Below are 26,572 nucleotides of genomic sequence, written 5' to 3' on the forward strand. Positions count from 1 at the left end.
CATCCTTTTTTTTTCACCTCCCTTTGACTGATAGTTTTTAGATTCAGTGTTCCATGCTACTATTATAGCAGTCTAGAAGTATTGTATTAATATATGGCTTGAGCAGACTCTGTAATGTAACATGGCAATGTTCTGGGGGTTTTGTTGATATTAGAATAATAACAGTATGTTATCTTGTAAGGATGAATTTCTTATCCAGCTGTCTCATGCAGTTTTTAAAAATCATTTTTCCTTTAATGCTCCCTTAAAATTAGTTGCTTCCAGATGTAGTGCTGATAATTACAGTGCACTAGAATATTTCAGTTCTTCCATTATATAATGCATGGTAATAGTCCCTGATTAGCAGCTAGAAATTTTCAGGTGTACAGAAGTAGAGCATTGTTCTCATTCTGTGAGAGGAGTAGTTGTGTTCTCAGCTGTCTGCTCAAGAACATCCTCTTGTGATTAGAAGGGCTGTAGTACAATTTCTCCTGCCTTAAAGCCTGATAGAAGTTGGCACCTCAATTTGTGCTTCTCCATTAAGCCAGTGCTTTGTGGTATATTTTAATAGCATTCAGACTTACTATTATAGCTGTAGTCTGTTGAGTGTCTGGTGCAAGCCTGTTGCTGAAGTCATTTTCTGCCTAGCATTGAGAATCTGGCAGTACCTTGTGTTCTTGTCCATTTTATATTCAACTGATTTAGCATGCTTTTAAAAATATTGCCGGGATTGTTGTTTTAAATGGTAATAAATGTAGCTCATGACTATGTATGCATAGCTCTGAAATCCATATTTACAGTGTTCCCGCAATACATACAATTTCTCTGAAAACATCCAGAATTTTGGGCTCATGTGCATGCTATTTAATTTCCACATGATTAATCTTTAGGTACATTGAAAAGCTAGATGTAGGTAACTGTTTTACATGGCTGAGGAGGAGGAGTATTTATTTAAAATACCATGCTTTTCATCACATTTGATACCAGGACATTTTACAAAGTTACAAATAATTAAAAGCCATAAAAACAGTATAAAATGCAATCAGTAGATAAAAACATAGTAATGTGTAAGATTTTTTAAATATGGGGGGAAAGATTTATCTAGCAGTGGGTAAATATTCTTAGAGTATTTCATTAATAGGAAAAGATCTTTCTGATTTTATCTGCTTCACCTCTATTAAGAGAGAAACAGGGAAGAGCTAATCCTGATATCAGAGTGATAGCTGAATGAAATAAGAGGAGACATTCCTTCAGGTACCTTGGTCCCAACTGGGAAAATTACCAGTTCCATAGATATATTACCATTTAGAAAGTTAAGGAAACATTCTTACATTAACATTTTGATATAGCAGTCTAGGGAATCTTTATTTTGCACAAGTGTAAAATATCTACATTTTTCTGTTAAGTAGCAGAAATATAACATCTCTTTAATGTCTGAATGTTGGTTTATTTATTTATTTATTTTAATGCATTCCATATTGATTTTGGGATGGCTGACAAACATCATTTATCCCCACTGAAGAAGTTTGGTCAAATGGAGAAAAAGCATACAGAAAACTTTTCACAAAGATGCACATGTGATTTCCCCCTTCCCCAGCAAATAGTTTCTGTCTGTGTTGTGGCTTTCTGTCTTATTAATATTGTGTTCATCTAATTTTTACCTCATTAACCTTGCTGTCTGCATGGCTTGCTGAAACATCAGCTCTAAGTTAGTCCCTTGTGTGTGGGTTTTCAGACAAATAAAAATGTTTAGGATATCACTTAATTGTGAAAAGATTTGTTCAGACCATCAGTGTGAATATAGAAAGGGATGATGGCTGGTGTTTTTAAGTTTCTTAAACTTTTTTTTAGTAGCACCCATCTTCTGCATGGCATATATAGGAATACATAAAAAGGAATTTTGTTTTTTGTCTATGTTTAGTGATTTTGTTGAATTATGAAAAAGACCCACTATCCTCTATTTTCTGTATTTGCTCATTTCGAAACCTTGTAGAGTTTTATAAAGACACTAGTGGTTTGTTCCACAGCTTCCCTATAGAGTTGGTTCCATATTACAATCTAATTCCATGTCCGTGTTGTGCACTCCTGTGCTGTTAATTTGTACATTTCGATGCAGTTTGTTTCGTGTTTTTGTAATCCAACCTGAATGTAACGAGCTGTGTGCTTCTGGGACCCTGCCTTGCCTTGCCAATTAGAACAAGTGGTTACTCAGAGAGAGTATGTTTTAAATAAAACATGGCACTACTGAGTGGAATTAAGATCTTTGGGGAATAAATGGAACAGTTTAACTCTTTCTTTCCAAAAAAGAGGCCAACTAATAAGAGGATACTTTTGAAATGTGTAATTAATTCCTTTTCAAAGCTAACTAAATGAATCTTATGTTAATTTTCTAATATTTGTAATTGGAAATACGTAGCATTCATAGATGTTTGGGGTTACTGAAAATGTAGTAAGATGCTCTGTATCTGTACAGAGTAAGGAGATATATAAGGACTGTTACTTAGGAAAAGGGTTGGAAACATTATAAGTCCAGAGCAAAGAGATAGCATTCAGAAGCAGCTCAGGCAGATGCCTCTCCTATTAGCTGGAGTGTAAGAAGCAGGAGGAGGGACAGTATAATAAGACTTGTAAGATTCTGTTGTTAAAGCCAGTAACAATAAAAGTAGTTTTAGCCTTCCTATTAAGTTGATTTCCTGGTCTGATCCACCTGATAGTATCCATGGTTCTCATCTGGTAGTATGTGTACACATGTGAGACTCAGGAATAGCTTAAATAAGACATAAGGTACATCACTGAAACTTAAGTCTTCAATACTTACCATAAATAATAAATATAATAACTGAATGCTTGTAAACCTATAATTGTCCTTTATGGATATAGTGGACTTCCTGTTTCTCCTAAGGTGGGCCCAGGTTCTTTATAGCGGGATTGGTGGGACTTGAGATATGAAAGGTCCTTTGCTTAAATAATACCAATTTAAAAAGGAGTAACATAGCTATGCACCCTGTTCTATTATTTAAGTTTAGAATAATAAGCAATTAAATAGTAAGAGCTATATCTGCAGGGTTTCAGGATGTATATTTGTAGTGCTAAATACTTACAACACTAATAGGTACCAGCCAGTGGTACCTTATGTCCATTGTAATCCACCAAAAGCAAATACAGTAATACCTCGGTTCACGAATGCTTCTATTCACGAATTTGGTTCGCGAACAGCAGCATTCGCACATTTTTGCTTCCGTTCGCTAACTCCGCATCAGGTGACGAACATGACCCGCGGCCATCTTCCCTGCTCTGACACGTGGTCGTGGCTTCCTCTAGGCGAGATCGTGGTCGCAGACAGACACTTGCTGTGAAGCTTTTTGGTGTCGCCTCAAGCGAGGTTAGTGTTCTCTCTCTTCATACTGTACTGTACTGTACTTTGTTTCATATTTTTATGGTTAAAAAAAAAATACATATGGTTCAGAACGGATTAACCTTATTTACATTGAACCTTATGGGAAAATTTGATTCAGTTGGCGACCACGTTTGTAGGGGTCAGAACGGATTAACCTTATTTACATTGAATTGAACCTTATGGGGAAATTTGATTCGGTTCGCGACCATTTCGGTTTGCAACCAGAATTGTGGAACAAATTAAGTTTGTGAACTGAGGTACCACTGTACATCTCTTGAGAATGGTAGAAAGTTTCAAAAATTACTCAAGGTAACACAAAGTAAAGTAGAAATAATTTATTTCCATGTGAATTTTGCTTAACCCAGGACAAACTTGTTTCAGTGAACCAATCAACAATAAGAATAATTTTTTTTCCTCCTCAGTCTTCAGCTTTTGCCCTCTCTGGAAATGTCTGTCTTGCTTGAAGGTAATGCCACATTTGGATAGCTTTTAAAAGGGAAAATTCTATTCATCTCCCATCTATCATTGCATTCCTAACAATTGTGCATTTCCTGTCTTAATAATTAAACTGTCATGGACATTTCAGAGTTTATGTATAATTTAAGATAATAACTGAGATATGCAACACATCTGTTCTGTTCAAAGGATCATTTAATATACTGCACAGAAGCAAAGGCTAGTTTATCAGAATTAACCCTTCTGGGTTTAACCAATCACAGCTCAGGGATATGAAAATGTGCCTGCAAAGATGTATTCATATTTTCAGAATATCTGAAATTGTAAAATGTAAAGAAAGCAGAAGACATGTAACTGAAAGGTTTCTTGTGGTTACTAGTCTTAGTTGTTTTCTAACAGTTTGTAGTTGAGATTTGTAGTTATTTATTGAAATCATATTTCATGTTTTCATTGTTTTTTGATTTACTAGATATAAATTGATCTATTGATTTTAAAATTACTATTTGAACTTGTAATTAATGGAATGTGTTGTTCAGACAGCAATATAATTTGTTGTTTTTTAAAGAAGTATATAAAATAGTTTATGAAAATAATCATTGCTGAAATTCTGTATTTCTCGGAAGGGTTTTTATTTTGTTTTACTTATGATGAACCACTTCGATAACATACTTCATGTAGCTTATTTCATGTGTTTGCTGTTATGTAAGGTTTCTAAGTAGAAACCAGTGTAAAAAGAATTTTCAGTAAAATGGAAAATATATTATGCATGTTCTTTGGATTGAGTTGTTCTTGTGTTTAAATTATGGATGAATTAAATTATTTGAGTCCAATTAATTTCCATTAAGAGGTATCAAGACTATGTGATTATTTTCATGGAGTATAGTCTGTTTTTCCTTACATTTTCCTGACCTTTTAATAGATGCTTGTGCTTTGTTGTAAAGCAGCAATAATTATGCTGAATAGGTAGTCTGCCAATTTTTACAATTCGTTTCATTTTAAATTCTATGTCTCTGCATGAAACACTCAAGATAACAAAACTCTCTGTCCATGTAGATAACTTCATACTGAAAAAGAATATTATAAGTGTTTTGTCTGTTCTACCTGGTTCTCAGACCAATCCCCCCCAGGATAGAAAACTCATAGCGCTATCACTTATATTTCCAAAAGGACTATTATTGGTTCTTTAAGGCTTAAGATTTTAGAAAGATACTTTTATTAGTGTAAGATGAACTCTACTGTAATGAGTCAAAAATGTGCAGTCTGGCAGAGTATTTCTTCATAACTGACCAAATGCTTCTGGGAAGGTCAGAAGCAGAATCTGAGCACTCTAACACCTTGCATAATAGGAACTGATATTGAGAACCCTACAGCCTTTATAGTGGAAGTAACATATAAACATTATAGGTAGTAAACACTGACAGCTTCATGCTCTATGAATTTGTCTAATCCCTTTCTAATTCGAAACAGATGAATGTAACTTCACTGGAGATAAATTCCATAATTTAAGTCTGCTCTTCTTTTTATCTGATCTTAATTGTCCACAGTTTAGCTTTTCTGGAAAACATTGGGCTCTAGTTCTAACAAGAGAGGGAAGAACATTTTCTCTGTATATGCTTTTCCATGTAATGTATAATCTTTATGCATAGATCATGCATCCCATCTCCATTCCCTCATGCCATTTGCCTTATTTCTAAGCTAAAAGGTTCCAAGCACTGTTATATACTTCATAGTGGAATATATACCAGCCCTTTACTAATTAATGTGTATGTTGTGGAATTATTTGGTATATTAAGTTTTATATGACCCTTGTTTTTTTCCCCCCCCCTCTCCCTTCCCCTATTCCTGTTTGCTCAGTCAGTTAGCTAACAGCCTAGGAAAATTTACTGGAATACTTCCTTTTCAGGGTATGGTACATTAATACTTGAAAAGAGAAGTGTTTCAGTTTTAATGAGAAGTATGACATGTGTCTACATGGGAATACATTTGTATATACCTAATGTTCTGATATAATTTGTTTTTTAAAGGCTTTCACGAGATATTGAAACCAACTAAAGAATAAAGAAGAAATTTTAAGAACTACTTTTTTATATCCAGTCATAAAGTAATCATATAGGTTTCTTCACATACCTAGTGGTATAGGTTTGTCAAATGTTGAAGAATACAAATCCCTGAAAGCATCACGAATACTGCCTTTAAAATAAATGCACTTGGTATATAATTATAGTACGTTTGACACATGTGCAAAAGACATTATCAGACATTATTTCCAGCTGACCACAGGTATAATTAAGGAATGGAAGGGATAACTACTCTTTCATGAACTGATGAATTTCAAGAGGTAATATTTAAAATTGTGATAAGAATTAAATACAGGAAATAAGCAATTCAGAGATTTAGTGTTGGGTTAATAGGTCCCCAAAGCTCCACTGGTAGATGATATATGACTAAGAAATAACACTCTGCATAGATGCTTGGCTACATAAAACTGTTTAGATCGTACGCTTGTAACACCATAAAGATCAGGACATTATCATAGGGGAACACTTGGGGAATAAAATCAGAATTTTCTGCTTCTCTTTTGCTTCTTGCTAGTATAATAATATTCTGATCATTTTTCTTCCCCCCTCTCTTTTTTTTTTAACAAAAAGAGGTGGCTGAGGACTTCTTTGACAAAATTGATAGTGATATGTATTCATAAGAATTTCAAGATGATTTGTTAGAACTTAAAAAAGTATGTTAGATAGCTATTGTTTTTAACAGGAGCTTCATTGCCGTATACTGTAATTTGATTCATAAAGAGATACAGTTAATATTTTTGGAAAAGAAAATATTTTATATAACTAACATCTTCACTTGGCTAATGTCTTTAAAAAATTGCAAAAATAATTTGGAATTTACTAATTTATGATAGTAAATAGCACTTCTTTGTTCTATAGTAGATAGTAAATTTACTTTTTTGTTTACATGTTTGACATGGTGCAGTTCTGAATCTATTTATCACTACATAAAATGCACAAAGAGAGAGAATTATATTATTCCATATATTGAATATAAAAATAATATATGTTTTGCTTTTTCTGTGTTTATAACCAATTATTATTCTTTCATATTTTATATAACAGTTTAATACTTCCTTTACCAGAATTAGTTGTTAGAAAAGCTACTACCAGGCTCCTTCTGATTTTTGCTACCATGGACTGTTCAAGTTGGAAAAATATCATGGGGTAAATTATTTCCTCAAAGTAAATTCAAGCACATTTTTTTTAGAATGAAATTTGTATACCTGTGCACGGTGTTTGGAAGTAGAAAGATTGCCTTGTATACATGGAGCTCCTGTTTCAGTGAAACCTTGATTTAACACACTGCATTTACTGGACTTCAAATGCAACAGACCAAAGTTGTGATTCAGCTTCACTTGTAAAATAACTGGTTTGTTGTTTCCAAAGTCTGCCTGGACAATGGATGTAATTTCCATTTGCATCAATTTATATCATCAGTGTAATTCCATAATTACGCAAGTGACATAAATTGATTCAAGAGATGTGAAAACATCAGGTAGTTATATAAATGATGTTACTTACATTTGGATTTAATGGACATTTAGATTGAACAGGCACTCTTTCTCCCCAAACGATCCATTAAATTAAGGTTTTACAGTAATATAAAACAGAATGATAAGTGGATCCAATTCAGTTAGCATTCCAGTTATCGCTGTTAACTAATAGAATAGTAAAACAATATACTTGTGCTTTGTTCTTCTACATTAAATCTGGAGAATTGACTGAACAAAATAAATAGCTTATAATAATCTACAGTAGATATTAAATGATCTTATTACAGGTTCACACTCTATGAGCTATACAAAGATTCTGGAATTGGATTTTTCCTGGTGACTAAAATTGCATGATGCAAAAACCTCATAGTATTCTCTTAGTAGTGGCAACTGCAGTAGCTTCATAATGCTAGGGTATTGTGTGATTTTTCTCTTAGGAAATGAAATAGTTTAGAAAAGTTTATGGATAGCAGAAGAAACTATATCTGATATATGCCAGCAATTCACAGGTTAAAATTTGTTCTCTTATTGGCAAACTGCTGGCAGTTGATAGCAATTTTGTTTAAATTTAGATTTTTTCTGGAAGCTATATAAAGCTTTCTCCAACCTTGATTCAGCATTTTAGTTACATAAAACTTTAGAAATTATGAATCTTTCTTTAAGGGAGAAGCTCAAAGGCAGTTTGGCTTGAAGCTTAACAGAAAAAGTTGCTGTTAAGGAGCAGTGTATGGTCTTATGGGTAAAAGGCTTGTGATTTACTTCTACCGGGTTAAAAGTCTTATTTGTGTTGTCTTTCTATTGCTGGGGAGGGGGAGGAATTCCTGTCTAAAGCTAAATCAGAAGGAGTTTGGTAGCACTTTTCCAACATATTTTATTTAAAGTCATAGGTTTTCATTTGAAGACCTCCTCCTGATTTTTTGCCCACATAAACTAATATGGTTCTTCTCCTACACTATCTAAAGCTACAATACTATGTAACAAGAGGAATCTGCAAATATTTTTTAAGAATGTAATAAAATACAGTAAGTATACCTCTAGTAGCCTCGCTTTTGTCCCTAAACACATATGGAATTATTTGTAAAAGTTAGAATGGTCAAGCCAACAAAAGACATAAGTTTGGTAAGAGGAAAAAAATGGTATTGTATCTAAAAGTCTTTGGAAAGTGTTAACTGAGGTGTTTGTAGGGGGAGTGGTCTAAACCCTTGTCCCTGCATGGGGTGCCTCAGGGTTCAACTCTCTTTCTATTTAACATCTACATGAAGCTGCTGGGTGAGGTCATCTGTCAGCACAGGTGAGGTATCATCACTATTCCTGGATCTGGAGGCACTGCTCACTTATGCCTTAGTCCCTTCCCATCTGGATTACTGCACTGGGGTCGTCCTTGAAAAACATGCAGAAGCCTCAGCTGGTCCGGAATACAGCGACATGTGCAGTATCAGATGTACCAGTGTTCACCCATGTAACACCTCTGCTGTGTGAGCTGCACTGACTCCCAGCAGGCTTCTGAGTGCACTCCAAATTTCTTATTATTTTTAATAATAGTTTATTTCAATAATGAAAAGCTTATTATTATTATTTAAAGTTCTACATGGCACAGGGCCAAGTTACTTGTGGGACCACCTATCTCAGTTGTTTCTGCCCATCCCACCAGATCCAGCAGTGTGGTTATGCTCCTAGTATCCACAGTGAGACAATGCCATCTTGCAAGGCCCAGGAGGCATGCCTTCTCTGTTGTGGTACCTGTTAGGACCAGGTTATTAGCAGAGCCTAATTTACAGTAGGTGAATCTGTGATTGAAGATAATGCTTGAGGTGCTTTGGCTTTTACATTTTGCATGTATTATGTTTGTATTTGTATTTAGGTTTCTATTATTTTGTGTTGTGAGCTGCCCAGAATTAATTCCTGAAGATGGGTGACCACATAGATTTTGTAAATAAATAGTATATAAGGGTTAGGTACAGCAGGTTTTATTTATCATAGAATTGCAGTATTTAATACAACTTCAGTGAGTTTAGACAAGCTGTTTATGTCTCCCCTTCCTCTCGTGTACCGGGGGAGCATTTTTTTGAAGTTTTGCTTCCACTTTTGCTTAAATGCAGTTTGTTTTGTCTCCACCAAGCAGAAAAAAGAAGGGCAAGGAATGGAATGTGAACCTGAAGTGTGGTTTGCCTGAAGTATTTGAGATCAAAGAATTGATCTAGTACTCAGAAAAGTATTTAAATGCTTAGAATGTTATTCATCACTCAGCTCTTTGGAACAAAATTAGCTCCCTTACTTAATTCTCCTGGGTATGAAACAGGCAGGAACAAAACTTGAATGCAAAAGGTATTAATATCATAATGACTTTGAACATAAGAAAGAGCTGCTTATTTCTGTTTTGTGGCAGTAATAGTCACCAAGCAGTCTTATTTAATTACCACAGTGGCATTCTCAAATAGTCTCCCTCAAGTCAAGCTTGAGGGTGGATAGGTCCATATAGATTTTTTAGGGCAACAGTCTTGCCACTGCCTTCTTCCCCAGGACGCTTTTTCAGTTTCCCAGTGAAGCCTGCAGCTCTGGAATTTTCTGGTGGTCTTTATTCAAGTGTTAACCAGGTCTGACCCTCCTTAACTTTTCAAGATTAGCCTAGATTGGCAGGGCTCTTCCAGCTAGCAAATTGTCAGGCCCAGCCCAAGAACAACAATAAAACAGTCAAATTGAGTATAGTTCCTTTATTTGCTTACACCTTATAGACAGAGTCTTGCCAAACTAAACCTATACTATAGCAACTAGTGGATATACCCTGGGAGATTGTAGGGAGTCACTATCCTGAACCTCTTACTCTTCCCACACTCTTCTTGTGGGCTGCATTGTCTTTTGTCTCCTTTCCCCTGTTGGAATGCAGTCCCTCCTTTTTTGATAGCCTTGATCTCCTACATCACTCTCCTCCTCGTAGGTACATTCCATCATATACCCCCCCCCAAAGTCAGACTCCTCCTCCAAGTTCTTGGGGAACTGGGCAGGGATGGTAGAGATGAAAGCACAGGTGTGGCGCTTCCCTCCGAGTTCCCTGATGACTGCTCCACATTGGGCAGCTCCTCCTGCAAAACAGTTACAGAGTTAGGAAAATCAGCCCCCCTTCTCCTTGGGAGATGGATGCTGGAGGTCGAAGGCCAAGCAGTTTTGGTCTCAGCACATTCCTGTCCCAGGGCCCCTACCAAACCTTCCGCCTGTTCACTCACAAACTGCTTGCTCCTGAGCATCTGGAGATTTGGGTAGCTTGTAAGGGCTTGGCTTGTTAGGGAAACGCTGATGAAAGTGGTGCACCAACACTGGAGTGTGTACATCCCTTGCATTCTCCCATGAACACTCTGCCTCTGGGTACCCCTTCCAATGAATTAAATACTGAATTCCCCTCCCTCTCCTTCATGAGTCCAAGATTGCTTCCACCTCGTACTCCTCTTCCCCTCCAACTGTGACTGGTGGGGGTGGCGGATCCTTTTTTTTTTTTTTTCTTTTTTTTGGTGAGTGAGAATGCTGTTTATTGGCATGCTCTTAAAATGGGATTAGAATTAGTTTGGTGGATAAGGAGAGTGTCATGGGGTCACTGGGAAGAAGTCATGAAAATGAAAACACTGTCAAAGTCTCTTTTCTCTACAATGTTTGAGGCTTGATACTCTCTTCCTGGTTGCAGATGAATATTGTCCCAGGCTCTGTTTCTGTCCAGCCATATTTGTTCATCCAAGACTTCAGCTGATTATCTATTAGATCACCCAACATTTTGGCAAGAAGCCAGCAGTCATTGTGCTGGTATGTGATTCCAACTACATGACAAAATCCAACAATCACATCCAGGAGTTTCATATTCTTATCCAGAGCTTTCCAGAAAGCCTGAAAATGACAGTTCTCCAGCAGTTCACCCAAATATAAGTTCTGATGGATCGGGCTCTCCTCTTGACAAGCCTGGTCAATCATGCACTTGCACAGGGTGAAGTCTGTTGGGAACTCTGCAGGTCTGCTGTCCATGAACATCTTGCACTGTGTAAGGAAGGTCCTTAACTGGTCCATGTCTCCTCCATATTTCTCTGGCAAGCTTCCATGGGAGGTAAGGTTGCAAAGCATTTTCAGAATAAACTTTATTTTATTTTCATTGTGACATAATTGCCAATATAGTGCGTAGTTGTATCTGGTTTAGTGGTATGGAATCAATTTCAGTTGATACTACTTTATGTTCATGACAATGTGCTTGAAGCAGTTCAGCCGACAAAGTGTGTTCTTAACCCATGTCTACTTAGCTATTTATAACTTGCTGAAGAACACTGAATGGGCATGTTTAAAAAATAATATCTCTTAACAAGAATGAGTCATGCTGGATGCTTTGAAAAGAAGCAGATGTGCAGTCTCTCCTTAACAACTGTAACAGCTGTACTGTATACTATTCTTGGCAAATCCAGACACTTTTAGAGAAAGACATCTAGATCCATTTCAATCTGGATTCAAGTCCTGGATATGGTATTCATGATACAGTTATGTATGATTTAGATGGTCTCAGTACCTTATATTTTGATCAGCTTTTGGTTCTCCATCCATGTTTATTTCAGAACAGAGTTAGATCAATAGTGAATATCAGTCTAATAATCTGTACATTAGAAAAGTATAATTCTTTATGGATGATCCAGAAGCTTCAACTACAGGTGGTCCTCACTTAACAACCACTTGTTCTGCAACCATTCAAAGTTATGATGACGCTGAACAGGTGGTACTTACGAACCGTCCTCATACTTAAGATGGTTGCAGCATCCCCGCGGTCATGTGATCGCCATTTGTGGCCTTCTTTGCCAACTTCCTACAAGCAAAGTCAATGGGGAAGCCAGCAGGAGGTCGCAAATGGCAAACGTGATGTCCTTGCTTAATGACCCGCAGTGATTCACTTAACGACAGCAACCAGAAGTGCCAGAATTTACGTTGCTAAGTAGTGTGGTCACATGATGTCACACTTTGTGACTGCCTCACTTAGCAAAGAAAATTCTGGTCCCAATTACCTTTGTTAAGCGAGGACTACTTGTAGTACAATATTATAACTGGTACAGCCAAATACAAATACAGGAAAGATATTTCACTGGTTGTCTGTTTTCTCAGAGCCCAATTAAGAAAGTTTTTTAAAACAATTTGGGCCCCAATTACTTGAAGGAACATTTCTTTGTATATACATTTACTCCTGATGTCTGTATACCACTGTAAAGAAAACTAAAGAGAACTACATTATTCAGTAATGTGAAAGAAATCCTTCACTATAGTAGCATCTCAGCTGTAACATATTTACATTTAATTACTTTATTTCATTTAATTATTATGTTATTTGATGCCATCCCATGATTTTAGTCCTTTGAACAACCTACAACAATAATATATAAACATTTAAGCACAGACTAAAACTAAAACATGTATTAGAATTCCAGTATTTATGATCCTTTAATATACATTAATAGAAAGAATATAATCATTGCCAAAAATGCAATAGAGTATAATGATAATGATTCATAGATTTATAAACATGCAGTTACAATGTGACTGGCAAAGTATTAGAAATCCATTCTTATAGAAGATGCTTTTTGCTGGTGAAGGCAAGCTTGCTTAAATGATGTTGCCATTTAATATCTATCTATCTATCTATCTATCTATCTATCTATCTATCTATCTATCTATCTATCTATCATATTTATATAGCCACCCATCTCACACAAAGTGACTCTGGGTGGCGTACAACAATTAAAAAGAATAAATACATAAAAACAATTACAAATAAAAAACTATAAAAGCACACAAAACAGGAGGGGATAAAATTAATAAGGGAGCCATCATAAAATCTCCCCGGTCCCCTGGGAGTCCCAGGCCTGATAATTTAGAGCAACCATCATGCTAGATACTGTATAGAAGAAAAGTGATATGGTTCGGTCTACCTAGATATACTGCCTATCAATGTGCAAATAAGTAGTAATCTGTATGAGATAGATTATTACTGCCTTCACTATATAAACTGTAGACCTGGCGTTGAAAAGCTTTTAAAAACTCTTTAAAAGTAGCCTTATTGTGGGATTTCAATTTCTACTTGATACTTATAGACTGAGTAACTTTCTGGGAAACAGACAAGAGAGTAAAAACATTTCCCAATATATGAAATGAGATCTGACTGCAATCTGTTCTCTGTTGTAATCTGACTGCATTATTCCCATCCTCCTACTCATTTGACAGATCTTGTGCTTCTGGCATAACTCGTTCAGAAACTTCTTAAATATAGTTACTACAAGCAATCTGGCATGTGGCACTTTTAAGAGACCTAGAAACATGTAATGGTGTAAACATTTTTTCTGTCATGGTTCACTTCATAAGTTGCATGAAGTGTTGAGTTACAAACACATGCACACATATGCTGATGATTATGAGGGAGTAGAAAATATATACTGTAAATCAGAAAGAAATGAAATACACAAAACATAGTCTTATCTACCTCAACAGTGGCCATTCACAAAATTGCTGTTAGCTGTGACATAGTTCACCAACACAAAGAATGCCTAATCAACACATGGAGTGTGGTAGAAAGCATTTGTCATAGTGTAATGAAATGCCTCAAGCATGCTGTTCACAAGTTTGCCACTTAATTCAAATCTGCCATTTAATTGCTATGCTAACTGATTTTGTTTTCCTTGGTTTCGTTCCTCATTGCAAATCATGTTTAAGCATTAATAAAATTGAAGCAACACAATTAGCTGTGGTCAGTTTTTATTTTTAATTTTTTTAGCTAAGTGGATTGTGGATTCCATCAAACCTCCTTTAATTTAAAAGTATGAGGAGCTACAAAGCAGGTGATTGATTGATTGATTATGTACGATCAAGTCATTTTCAATTCCTAGTGACCAGATAGACAGATTTTCTCCATGACATTCTATCCCTAACCTGGTCTTTCAGATCTTCTAATGGTACACTCATCACCATTGTAACTGAGTCCATCCACCTTGCTGCTGATCATCCTGTTTTTCTCTGCCCTTTCACCTTTTCCAGCATTAGAGACTTCACATAATGTCCAAAGTATGGTAATTTGAGCCTTGTCATTTATGCCTTGAGTGAGAACTCTGGGTTAATTGGTTCGATGACTCATTAGTATGTTTTCTTGTTTGTTCATGAAAAGGAGTCTGTTCAAGACTCATGAGTCTTTTCCAACACCAAAGTGTCAACACTCTTCCTATCCTGCTTCTTTCACTTCCGTAGGGTGAAGGATATTCCATAGGGATAGTCTAACTTTTACTTCCATAGGGTGTCACAGGGAATACCATGGTTTGCACAATTCTGATCTTTGTAGGTATAGACACATCACAGTGTCTGGATATCATGGCTGCTCTACCATAGTGCTGATTATTCATGCTTCGTCCTCCAATTTTAAAATGGTCATCTTCTTCCAATCAGCTTCCCTTAATATATATATACAGCATACAGGTTGAATAAATAAGGCGAGAGTATATAGCTTTGTCGCATTCCTTTACCAACCTGGAGCCAGACTATTTTGCCATATTCTGTCTGTCCTGTGGCTTTCTGACCTGTTTCACATAAGGACAATGAGATGTTCTGGGATTCCCATTTTTCTGAGTACATTCTACAGCTTGACATGTTCAACATAATCAAAGCCCTTTTTATAATCAATGAAATACATAGTGACTTCTTTTTGGTATTCTTTGCCTTCTCTCAATTATCCAGCATGCATCAGCAATAATGTCTCATGTTCTTTGGCTTTTTCTAAAGCCAGTTTGAATATCTGACATCTCTTTTTCCATGTAGGGCTCTAATGTGCATTGGATGATCTTAAGCATTATTTTGCTAACATGTGAAATTAAGGATATTGTACAATAGTTTGCACATGCTGTTAAGTCTTTTTTTTTTTTTGTATTGGAATTGAGATTGACCTCTTCCAATCGGTTGGCCACTGTGTCGTTCTCCAGATTTGCTGGCATAGCTTGGTTAGAACCCTGACTGATTCTTCTTCTGTTGCTTGCCATATTTCAGTGGGTATGCCATCAGTTCCTGTATCCTTCTGACTTAGTAATGACCAGAGTGCTAATCTAACTCCGTCTTCTAATACTAGAGGTTCTTGTAAGTAGGGAATCTCTTCTAAGATATCTTGGATGCTGACATCTTTACTGTACAATGTTTCAGTATATTCCTTCCATCTTTCTTTGATTTCCTTTGAATCAGTTACTATCTGTCCATTGGCACCCTTTAGCATACCAATGCAAGGTTAGAACCTCCTTCTGAGTTCAGAGATTTTTTGAAAGACTTTCCTTGGTTTTCCACGTCTGTTTCCATCTTTCCATCAGATGTTCTAATACTGCTTCTTGTCTTTTCTAACAGCTCTCTGAAACTCTTTGTTAAGTTCCTTTCTGAGATTTTTTTTTTTTTTTTTTTGTCTTTCTTGGCTTTGGCTTCTTTTCTCTTCTTGGTAATTTCCATGATTTGTTCTGACATCTAGTTTGCTTTCTTCTCTTTTTTCATTTTTGGCAGTCTCTTTTCATATTCGTCCTTAACAACTTCCTTAAGTTCATTTCATAATTCCTTTGGTTCTCTATCAGTGATATTCAGGACTTCAAAGCTATTCCTGAGTTGTCCTTGAAAATGGTGAGTATATGTTCATACCATGGAAACTGACTGGCTTTCTTATTGTTCTTTAGCTTAACTTGGACCTGCACATGAGCAGCTCATGATCTGTTGCACAGTCAGCACCTGGCCATGCCTTTGATGCTATCATTGAGCACCTCCACCTCCTTTTAGCAATAATGTAGTCAATTTGCTTTCTGTGTACTCCATCTGGTGATGCCCATGTATAGAAGCATTATTTTAGTTGCTTGAATATCGTGTTAGCTATGAAGGAATAATTGGAGTGGCAGAAATTGCTAAGTCAGTTTTCTGCTCCATTTCAGTTTCCTAAGCCATACAATACAGCTACATTTTCATCTTTCATGTTTCCAGCTTTGGCATTCTGCTTTCCAATCAAAAGCAGCACATCTTGCTTGTGTGTTCTGTCAATTTCAAATTGAACTTGATGGTAAAACTCATCAACCTCCTCCTCTTCTGCATCAGTGGTTGTTGCATAAACTTGAATGGTCATCATATTAAAGAGTTGTCTATGAAATCTAATCAATATTATTTGGTCATTGATTGCATTGTAGCCAAGTACCGTTCTTGCTATACCCTTCCTAACTATAAAAGCAGCACCGTTTCTTCTTTGTTTTTCTTGTCCTGAGTAATAAACAGTGTGATCTTCCAAATTAACATGTCCAACCCCACTCCATCTCAATTCCTTGATGGCTAAGATGTCAATTTGTGTCATTTCATTTCATCTTTCACTGTGTTGAACTTTCCTGTGTTTGTGTTTCTAACGTTCCAGGTTCCTACTGTAATTCTGTCTTTGCAGCTTCGGGAATTCTTTTCCTGTATGACAACATTAGCAACTAGATGTCCTGACGGGTGTAATCTAGCCATGTCATAAACACCATTAGTACTCCAAGAGATCTGCAGCTCTTCCTCAGGAGCATGCTGAGTGCCATCCAACCTGAGGGGCCCATCATCTGGCACTATATCATCAGTCATTTCATATTTTCTATCCATGTGGTTTTCTTGGTAAAAATACAGGAATGGTTTACCATTACCTTCTCCCGCAATATGAATTGATGCCTTTGCCATTGCCACTAAAGTGATCATCTACCTGTGGCATCTTCCTGTATCACTGCTGCCCAATATAGGTGCCTGCTTGCTTTAGCTGGGAAGCTGGGATGACCTTTATGCCTTGGGTGACCTTACTAGGAATATATACTCTTGGCATACACTCCTGATGTTCTTTGCTCATCCATCCCAGGAACAACCCCCTGCCCCCACCACAGTGAGGCAGCACAGCAGGACTTGGGAGGGGGGAATAAAGCAGGTATAGTCTATCAATTAATTGGGAGAGGGTTAGGGTTAGGGTTCTTTTGACCTCACTGATTTTAGGTTAGCCCATCTGCTTGTATCTAGCAGGTATGAAATTTCTAAGGAAATTTAACAATACTTTGCTCCAGGGCTTCTTTCGGGAAGTAAAAAGAATTTGGATATCTAGTAGGACTGTTTACAGTATTCCTTTCCAAGTTACAGATTTGTAGAAAGAGTTCACAGCTTTAAAAATATTTCTTTTGCCTTGCTGCTGCAAGGTTTATACTTCTTTAAAGAAGCATAGAAGAAGCTGATAGTTAGGAATTCAGAGCCGTTATAGTAATATATCACTGATTTCTTGGCAAAATGGACTGAAACTGACCATTTTTTTCCTAATAAATTCCCACTTCCCTTCTGATAGTACTTCTTGATCTGAAAGCAAATAGTAAGTGTGTTTGAAGCCATTAACCCTTTTTATTTTCTGATTTTGTGGCTGGATATAAACTCAAACTATGGTGGCTGCCTTTTCTTTTTCTCTCCCCTGTAAGTTGATATTGAACTGAACAGAAAAGGTATTTAACTGGCCCTCAGATGTACCCTGCCCTATTAGCAAGGATATACAGTGACACAAAAATGAATTTGTCCAGAGTTTTATAGCTCCATGATCTATGATACAATATTAATCCTGCTCCAGCGTTATTAAGGCATTTTTCATCTCCTCTCAAATTAATGTTGACGTTCTATTACTGGAATTGTTCTTGTCCTCAGATTAAAACAACAAAGGGAAAAAATCTTCCATGCTTGAATATTAAAATTAATTGTAGTATAAGCAGGAGCTTGCTTGAAGGAAAATACCTCCTAGAAAGATTGTAATGTAAATATATTTCCTTACTTTACTGTTAATTGTTTAGGAACAATTTTATCATATCAAATGTATAAGAAAGATAGAAGATAGAATTTATGTACATATATATAAACTGCCTTTCCCTGAGAACTCAAGGCAGTATACATCCCCCCCCCCCCATGTTCACAACACTCAATTGAGATAGGTTAGATTAGGAGAAAGTGACTAGCCAAGGAACCCATGTGCTTTTATTTATTTCAGAATTTGCAATCATAGACTGAAAAGTAGGAAACAGCATTAAAAATCAAAGCCTATTCATACAAAAGCTAAGCATGTCTGTCACTATATTCAGATCTAATGGTTTTTGACCATTATTGCTAGGGCACAAAATTTTGCTACCTTGCTAAAGATTTCATGATCATGATCATTTAATAGGAAGCACAAAATTGTATATTGGAACTGGTCTGTGATTTGAGGACACATTAACTCAGTCCTCAAGGGTGATAGGGCATTAAAAAGTACATGTGCAATCATTTCAATTTCAGTGCCTGAATATATGCATAAATGCATTAAAGGCAGAACATAATGTCAGTGTGACTACTGTTAAGTGAGGACACAAGTATATAGTAAAAGTATTTGAGGATAGTGAAAGGAGGATACTTAAGTTGTTGTAGCAGTGGTGTGAATATTAAGTCTTTGTATGTCAGAGTCAAAAATTGACTGCCTGGCCTCATTCCAGAATTTGTTTAAGCCCATCATTGATAGATATTGGGGTAGGGCCCACATGAGACAGTTTGAATGTTATTTATATCTTCCATGGGGAATTGTGCCAGTTTGTTGAACTAGGGACTCCCATAGATTTGTCTGCCAGTACTTTAACTGTCAGAGCCTCAAGTAGGCCTTGATAGGGACACATCCAAGCTCTAACCTGAAAAGTACATTTATGACAGGAACTAAGTGGAGATCTCAGAAGTTTGTACTGGACTACTTCTACCTCAAAAGTTTCTTTATGTACACAGCATTGTTTGCCATACAGCATAAGACTTAGCAGGTTGAAAAAGTTTAATTACCACAGGCGCATAATTATGTCCTTTATAGTATATGTATCTGATTATTGCATTAAACATTTTTTGTGCATGGAGCATATGGTTTGAGGATTGAATTTTCCAGAAGGTAGAGGACTGAAAATAAAAACCTAGATATTTAAAGACCTTTACGTGCTCAATGTGGATGTTGTTAACTGTTCAAATATGAATCAAGTTAATATGCCATTTAGTAAATACAGTTGCCTTGGGTTTTGCATGATTGATTTCTAGCATTTATATTTTATTTATTTATTTATATTTAACAATATAATGCTAGTGCATAAAAGCTTTGTTGCAGCATCACTTGGGATACAGAGAGGATGTCAGAATTGTCAGTGTATAATAATATGGAGATTGAGTTATGAGCTAAAAATGGGGGATGAAATTCATGTCTAATAAGAGCCTGTCTGGTGGTGTTAATATAGAAGTTAAATAATGGGGGGCAAGATATAGTCCTATTTGGTTCCCTGGAGGTTAGAATAAGCGCAGTCAGTCCTCCACTACTTGTACATCTGACTTGCATTGTGATATTTTCGTGCAGCATTGTTATTCATCAGAGAAGTCAAACAGTAGAGGCAGCTGTCAATTTTTGCCATAACATCTCAGAAGAAATTGAATCAGATGCCTCCTTCAGATCTATAAAGGCAGCCTAGAGGAAGCCCTGTTAGATTGGCATCCTTTGCAGGCAAATGGTACAAAATGGTGCATTGATCCACTATTGAAAAATCTGCTTTAAAGCCATTCTGTTCCATGACTAATATATATTTTTTATTGGTTCATCCAGGCACCTAGCTTATAATAGAGGTGTTTCATATATAATTTACTAAAATATACATGGTAGGCTGATTGGGTAGTAATTAGCCAGGTTAGTACCTTTTTTGTAGATTGGAACTCCTATAGAGTTGTTGCATTCTTTGAAACCTGCAGGGAATTATCAATGTGGATGGGGGTGAGGTTGAGGGGTTGGGGTGCAAAAGAGAAGCCACCATTCATGGTTCAGTTTTAGCATCTCCAGAAAAATCAGATTCTCTCCCCCTATCCTGGGAGTGGGGGTGTCACTTTTCAGTTGAGTGGTGTCTGACTTTGGAAGTATGGGCCAAACATGAGAGTGAGAAAGTATATGTCTGAATCCCTGAATGAAATAGAGCTTGATAGTAGGCATCCCTAGTCTCCCATGATACTGAATTATCAACTCCTGATCTGGATCTTGCTGCCACAGGGGACACCAGAACTTTTGTTTTATTTAATTAATTTATTTCTAAAATGTATACCGCTGCTCATCTTACATACATAACTCTAGGCAGCCAACAATAGACAACAAGAAAACAATATAAAACCTGTATAAACAAAAAAAATATAAATACAATAATCATAATACAATAATCAAGGCACCATATAACAAACTCACAGTACAAACCACACGTATATTGGGCTCATCTCACATCTTGGCCTAGCACCTGAGGGAAAAGCTAGTTCTACATGGCCTTCCAGAAGGCCAGAAGGATCAGGGTCTTGTATTTCAGGGGGAGGATGTTACATAAGGCAGGTGCCATGACAGAGAAGACATGTCTCCTGGATCCTACAAGATGACATTGTTTAATAGAGGAGACCTGTAATGGTATGTGGGAAAGACCTTGGGAGACAAGAGAAAGAGATGCTGCCTAGGGAACCATCCGATAAGAGACAGCATAGCCCACAGCTGCAAAATGGGTGGGGCAAGAGGCTCAGAAGGGACCCTCCCTAGTTTTTTGGGCTGTAAAGGAGACAGTGGGAGTACTTTCAGACTTGCAAGATTCTGTTAATGTAGCTTTACAATAAAGTAGAATTGGTTAGTTGGTTGATCTTGTTTCCTGTCTGGTCTACGTGGTAAGGCTGGCATCACCTGAAATGTGCCTACTCTATCAATTCTGGTGGGATGGGCAGAGATCCTTGGAGATAGGTGGTCCCACAAGTTGTAAGGTTTACCCCGTTCATCTCAGAGAAACTCTCATGACACGTGTGTTTAGCAAAGCAGTTTACTCAAGCGTAACAGAAGTAAGTACAGACAAAGCCAGGGTTGGCTTGGCACATCTTACAATTGTATTTTATAGTTTCCCCGTCCCGCACTTTTCCCTGTTGCTTGGTTACAGAGTACCCGCAGTAATCCCCCCTTGCCCAAATGGCAGATTCAATCCGGTTCTTTTGTGTTCTTGATTGCTGTCTATGGGTTGTGAGGTTGTTGTCTTTGTTGGGTTTTCCTGTTGCGCATAAAGCCGGGAGTTCTCAATCACGCGCTGATTGCTTCCCTTCCTATCCGCTGTGCTCCCCTTTGTCTGCAGCACTCGAGGGCAGCTGGTGCTGATACAAATTATCCGCTTTGGTTTTGAGTTAAGCATCGCTACCTGGCCATAATCAGTTTGTGGTTTTCACTTCCCCTTTTTCTTGGCTAGCGCCCGGATGGTGAAATTGACTAGGCACGGCTGAGCAGCGCTTCGCCGTGCCGTGCCGTGCCGAACCATGCCAGCTGAATCTGACACAAGTAACCTGGCCCTGTATCATGAATATGGTATCATTTTGAGCTTGAGCTAACTGGATCAGTCTGTCCCGTTTGGTTAGTTGGTTCACCACTTCTTCCTTCACAGAAGAGCCTTATTTCCTTATTTATGAATTAAAGGGTTTCTGAGCAAGAATATTGCTGCCTCCAGCAGCTTTATGTGTTGCAATCCCTAAGACTCCTTGTCAATTCAAAATTTGAAAGATTTATTGTGAGCATTCTGAAATTATATGAAGGTGGGTTCATACATTACTGCGTTGATCTGGTGATATTTTAACATGATAGCTGGTGTGAGTGAGTCAAAGAAGATGGGGAGACAAGATAGTTACACAGAATTTAGAAGAAATTAGTGTGCTAATTAGTATCTCTGTGGGCACAGCCACCCTTCAGGCTAGGTGTTGCTACCTCCCATCCAGTGATTAAGCTAAGAGTTGAATTTGGGTATCCCAAATTCTGGACCTCTGAATAGGAATAGGAAACTTCACAAGAATGTCATTAGCAGCTGTCACAGTTAGAGTACCTGCAAAAGTTGTCCTGGTTTGGTTGCTCTGCACCTTTTCTGAAGCAGCACACAAGGCACATCTGGAACTGCACATCTGGCTCTATCTTGGTTTCTCTACATTTTCCCTGAAGAGGGAAAAGATAAGACAGAGTTTAATGAGAGGCTTTCCAAAACAGTATATTAGAGATGTGAGTAAACTGCCTTCCACTGGGCACAAACGCAGCCATCCTAGAAGACATTTATGGGGTCCCCCTTAACCAACTTTCTAGACTGAAGAAGCTGCTTGGAGAAGCAGCGAAATGTATCAAACCAAAAGAAAAGAAGTCCAGTTGCCATGACTCAACCTCCAGATAATTCCACCTGGATGACTGAGAATCTTTATCAACATATTTCACCAAATACAGTACAGAGAAATTGACCTTCCCATTAACTTACTGGGGAAACCATCTTTATAGGCAGCTGATCTGCTATTCTGCCTCCCCTTGAAGGCCCAATTCATAATCAAAAGTTTAGAGACTGGCCAACCAGGCCATCTTCAGTACTTTAATAAGCAGAATTACCTATAATAGTTTGTAGTGAAAAGAGGTCACCCACTGTAGATAAGGCAGAAACTCATAAAAAGAAGACAATATCTCATAAACCTTTGCTATCATTTGTTCACAACTTTCTGCTATCTTCCATTGAGCCCAGATTCTTCATTGTTTCAGGTAGATTCTTCAGGCTAAGTCTTGTTGTGTTGTTTATAACAGTGTGGGTCAAAATTAAAATTAGATTTTATTAATTCAATTTCCCATATTTACACCATTGACAACATTTTCAATATTTTATTTCTGGCCCAGAATATTCCTGTTATTCTTATTATCCTCATCACCGTTCTTCTTCACAATTACTGCTAATCTGTTACTACTCTCAGACTACTACTTCAATGCTACCAGCACCATCAGAAACTAGTGGATACTTTTTTGCTGGCATTGCTAGTTCCTTCCCATTGGAAAACTCAAACAGTGGTTATCCCATATTCTCATATTGTCAGTACTTACCACAGATATGGCTTTAGTCTTGATACTTGATTCTATAGTCCAGCCTGCCTGACTTAAGATCTCCAAACCAGTTCCAGTTTCTTCAGAATAAGTATACTGTGGCTTAGACTCCTCTAAAGTGCTCTTGGGTGCAATAAATACAGTTCCCCTGGTCTAATAGGAGCAATTATACTAGAAGCCTCCCCATCAGAAAATAATTGATATTATGTGGAGCTAATTATACAAATAGTGGAAGTTCTTGGGTTGAAACTCCATCCCCCGTCAAAGACGACCCTGGATAGAAGGCTTGCATTAACTTTCCATGTATGAACTGGCTTTTTATTGATATTCTGAAAAGTCTGATGAATGCTACTCAATGTGGTCAAGCTTTGTGGTGGTGGTGGAGTTAGAGCTAAGCTTTGTGTACATTATCTCAATTTACATATTTATTTACTTTGACAAGGCATGAAGGAAGGGCAGTAACTCTTGATTCTGAAAAATATAAATGAATCTGCTCTCATTACTTACAAGTATTGAAATAGGCTACTAGAACTTGGGAGTGAAAATCATTATTTCACATACCTGGAAGACTTGAGTTTGGGAAACATGGGGTTAAATAGAAGCTGATCATTTTATCTAATACCCCTTAGTCTCTGCAGACTTTTTTGATTTGTATTTTATATGCAGTTGCCAACTAATTTAAAAAACTAAATTTATTGATCATGTGGACTGTCTCTTCCCAGTTGTATCTACCCATCCTGTGAAATCCAGCAGGAGAGACATGCTCCAGGTCCCATCTGTTAGGGAGTGCCATCTGGTGGGTCCCTGGTGGCCTTTTCTGTTGTGGCACCTGCCCACTGGAACATAATTCCTTTTGAGATTAGACTCACTCTGACCCCACTGGCTTTCCATAAGGCCTTAAAAACCTGGCTTTGTTACCAAGCCTTGGTTATGTGGTTGAACCTGTATCTTGGTTATGTTGATGTTGTTAGTTGATTTTATCTCAGCTCCTTTATTTGTTATTTATTTTTTATGCTGTTTCAATCTTTTTATTTATATATATATATTCTCTGTTAGCTGTCCAGAGTCATATCTGAGATGGGCAGCCATATAAAATGAATGAATGGATGAATGAATAAATAAATAAATGATTAAATACATAAATCAATAAACAATTTTTAAAAGAATCTCTTAAATAAATTAAAAGTGTTTGTATCTTGCCCTTCAAAAAATTCTCAGAGTAAAATCAAATGTGTGGTTAAAAATATAGTACATAGTAATAAAAATATAGCACAAAGTAATAAAGCAGTTAATACAAGATTTATTTAGTTACATAGATTTTAAAAAAATCTGATTCCAAATAACTCTGGATAAAAGATAAAAACATAAGTTTATGAAATAAACAGATTCAAATCTCATGGTTGAAATAAGTTAAAGCTGAGTAATAAAATAAATATAAAGTCTCTGGGAAAATAAAACTGGTTTCTCCTGGCAAAAGATCATAATGAAGATGTCAGAACATATTTGTGGGGAGGCACCATCACTGAATGAGTAGTCTTCCCCATAGCTGAATAGCTGTACTACACTTGTCAGAGACATAAAATGAGGAGTCTCTAAAAAGGGCTTGGATAGATATATTTGGGACACATGACATTGGAAGAATTTTGGTCCCAAACCATAAATTGTGTTAACATTTTGAATTGATCCAGAAATGGTACAGGGAAATGTGCAGCTGCTGAAGCACCAATCTTGTTCATATTACTCATTTACAGAAGTGTTCCAATTAATCCAGAACTCATGTTTCCCAATTATTTTTGAAGGACCCAACAAATAAAACAACCTTATTACAATTATTCATATTTGGTTGTCTTTATATATAGATCAAGTATATACCTAAAAGATTAATTTCTTTGGTCTTTATTTATAGATCAAGTATACACCTAAAAGAAATTGTCTCTTAGTTGGCCCCAGAAACATACTACTTAGGCACAATTACTAATTTAAAAATCATCCTGATCATTGTTTGGGGCAGCTTTTAACCTACATTATATTAACATATTGATGTTCTGAATTGATGTGCTATGTTTTTCATGTCATAAACAAAAATCACCAGTACAGGTAGTTCTCAACCTAAGACCATTCATTCAGTGACCATTTGAAGTTACCGTGGTGCTGAATGAATGGTGGTTACAACTGGTCCTGAGAGTTCCAGCCGTCCCAGTACCCCCATGGTCATGTCAGTGGGGAAGCCGGCAGGGATGGACACAAGTCACTGAGATAAGTCTCCCCCACCCGTGCACCCTCCCCCAGCCCCTTTGTGTTTGCATCATGCCAACCACTTGCACATACTCTGTAACTCTTGCTGTGCCTCCTCTGCAACCTCATGAACCCCCTCTCTCCCTCCCTCACCAGCAGCCACTTAGCTGCCTGCCAGCCTGGGACTTCCAACTTCCTGCTGGCTTCCCCACTGACTTTGGTTGTGGGAAGCTGGCAGAAAGTTGCCTTGCCTAATGACCGTGAGATTCAGTTAACAACAACCAGGACTGCAGGGATTGCTGTTGCTAAGTGATGCAGTCACGCTTTACAACCGCACCGTTTAGCGATGGAAATTCTGGTCCCAATTGCCGTCATAAGTTCAGACTGCGTGTATTGGACAATTAAAGCTTTCTGTTTTGCATTGTTGCAGATTAGGCTGCCATCTATCCCTGCCTCATGTCAACTGTCTTAAAAGTTCTTTGAAAATCTGAAGGATTGTGATAACATTATCTATATACTGCTAAAACTCTCGTGTCTGTAACCTTCAACAGGGTGAAACGGTGCGTCATAGGGCAACAGTTTCTGAACCAAAGTACTTCAAATGGGCTAACTTACAGAATGCATCCAAAATCTGGGACTCATGACTCCCAGGGGATTGAAATTTGGGAAATGTGTGGTGCTTCAGCACTGCTGGGCTGCTGTGCCACTGTGGTCAGCCCAGGTCACGTGAACTTCATGGGCATATCCCCAACCTCTTTCCTGCCTCCCTCTATCCCCTGTGCCCAATCAGCTGGCAGCAAGGCCTGACGGGCGAGTAGCAATTGGCTGCTTTGGAATTTAGGCTGAAATTTGAAATCTCTTGACAGTTGTGGGTGTTGAGGGAAGGATGAGGGAGTGACTTGGATGCCTGCTGGTGAGGTAGGGCTGGCTGGGGGGTGCCGGTGGTCGACGGGTGAGCCCTCTTCCTCCCTTGAGGAAGGGGTCCCTTGGAGACATACCAGAATGGGGAGTGGGGGTG

The 26,572-nt window shown here is 37.5% G+C and overlaps 1 protein-coding gene and 1 pseudogene across 1 annotated transcript in view; one reads left to right on the top strand and one right to left on the bottom strand.

Moving 5' to 3' along the window:
- The window catches only part of ZFAND3 (zinc finger AN1-type containing 3), a 140,901-nt gene that overhangs the window by 40,880 nt on the left and 73,449 nt on the right, over positions 1-26,572 (top strand). The window lies entirely within an intron of this gene.
- Positions 10,969-11,357, bottom strand: LOC107326092 (eukaryotic translation initiation factor 3 subunit K pseudogene; annotated as a pseudogene).

This window comes from Python bivittatus, unplaced genomic scaffold (genome assembly GCF_059951505.1).
Source record: "Python bivittatus isolate LINGU-HERP-01145 unplaced genomic scaffold, Pbiv_v1 ctg000020_np1212, whole genome shotgun sequence".
Lineage (NCBI taxonomy): Eukaryota > Metazoa > Chordata > Lepidosauria > Squamata > Pythonidae > Python > Python bivittatus.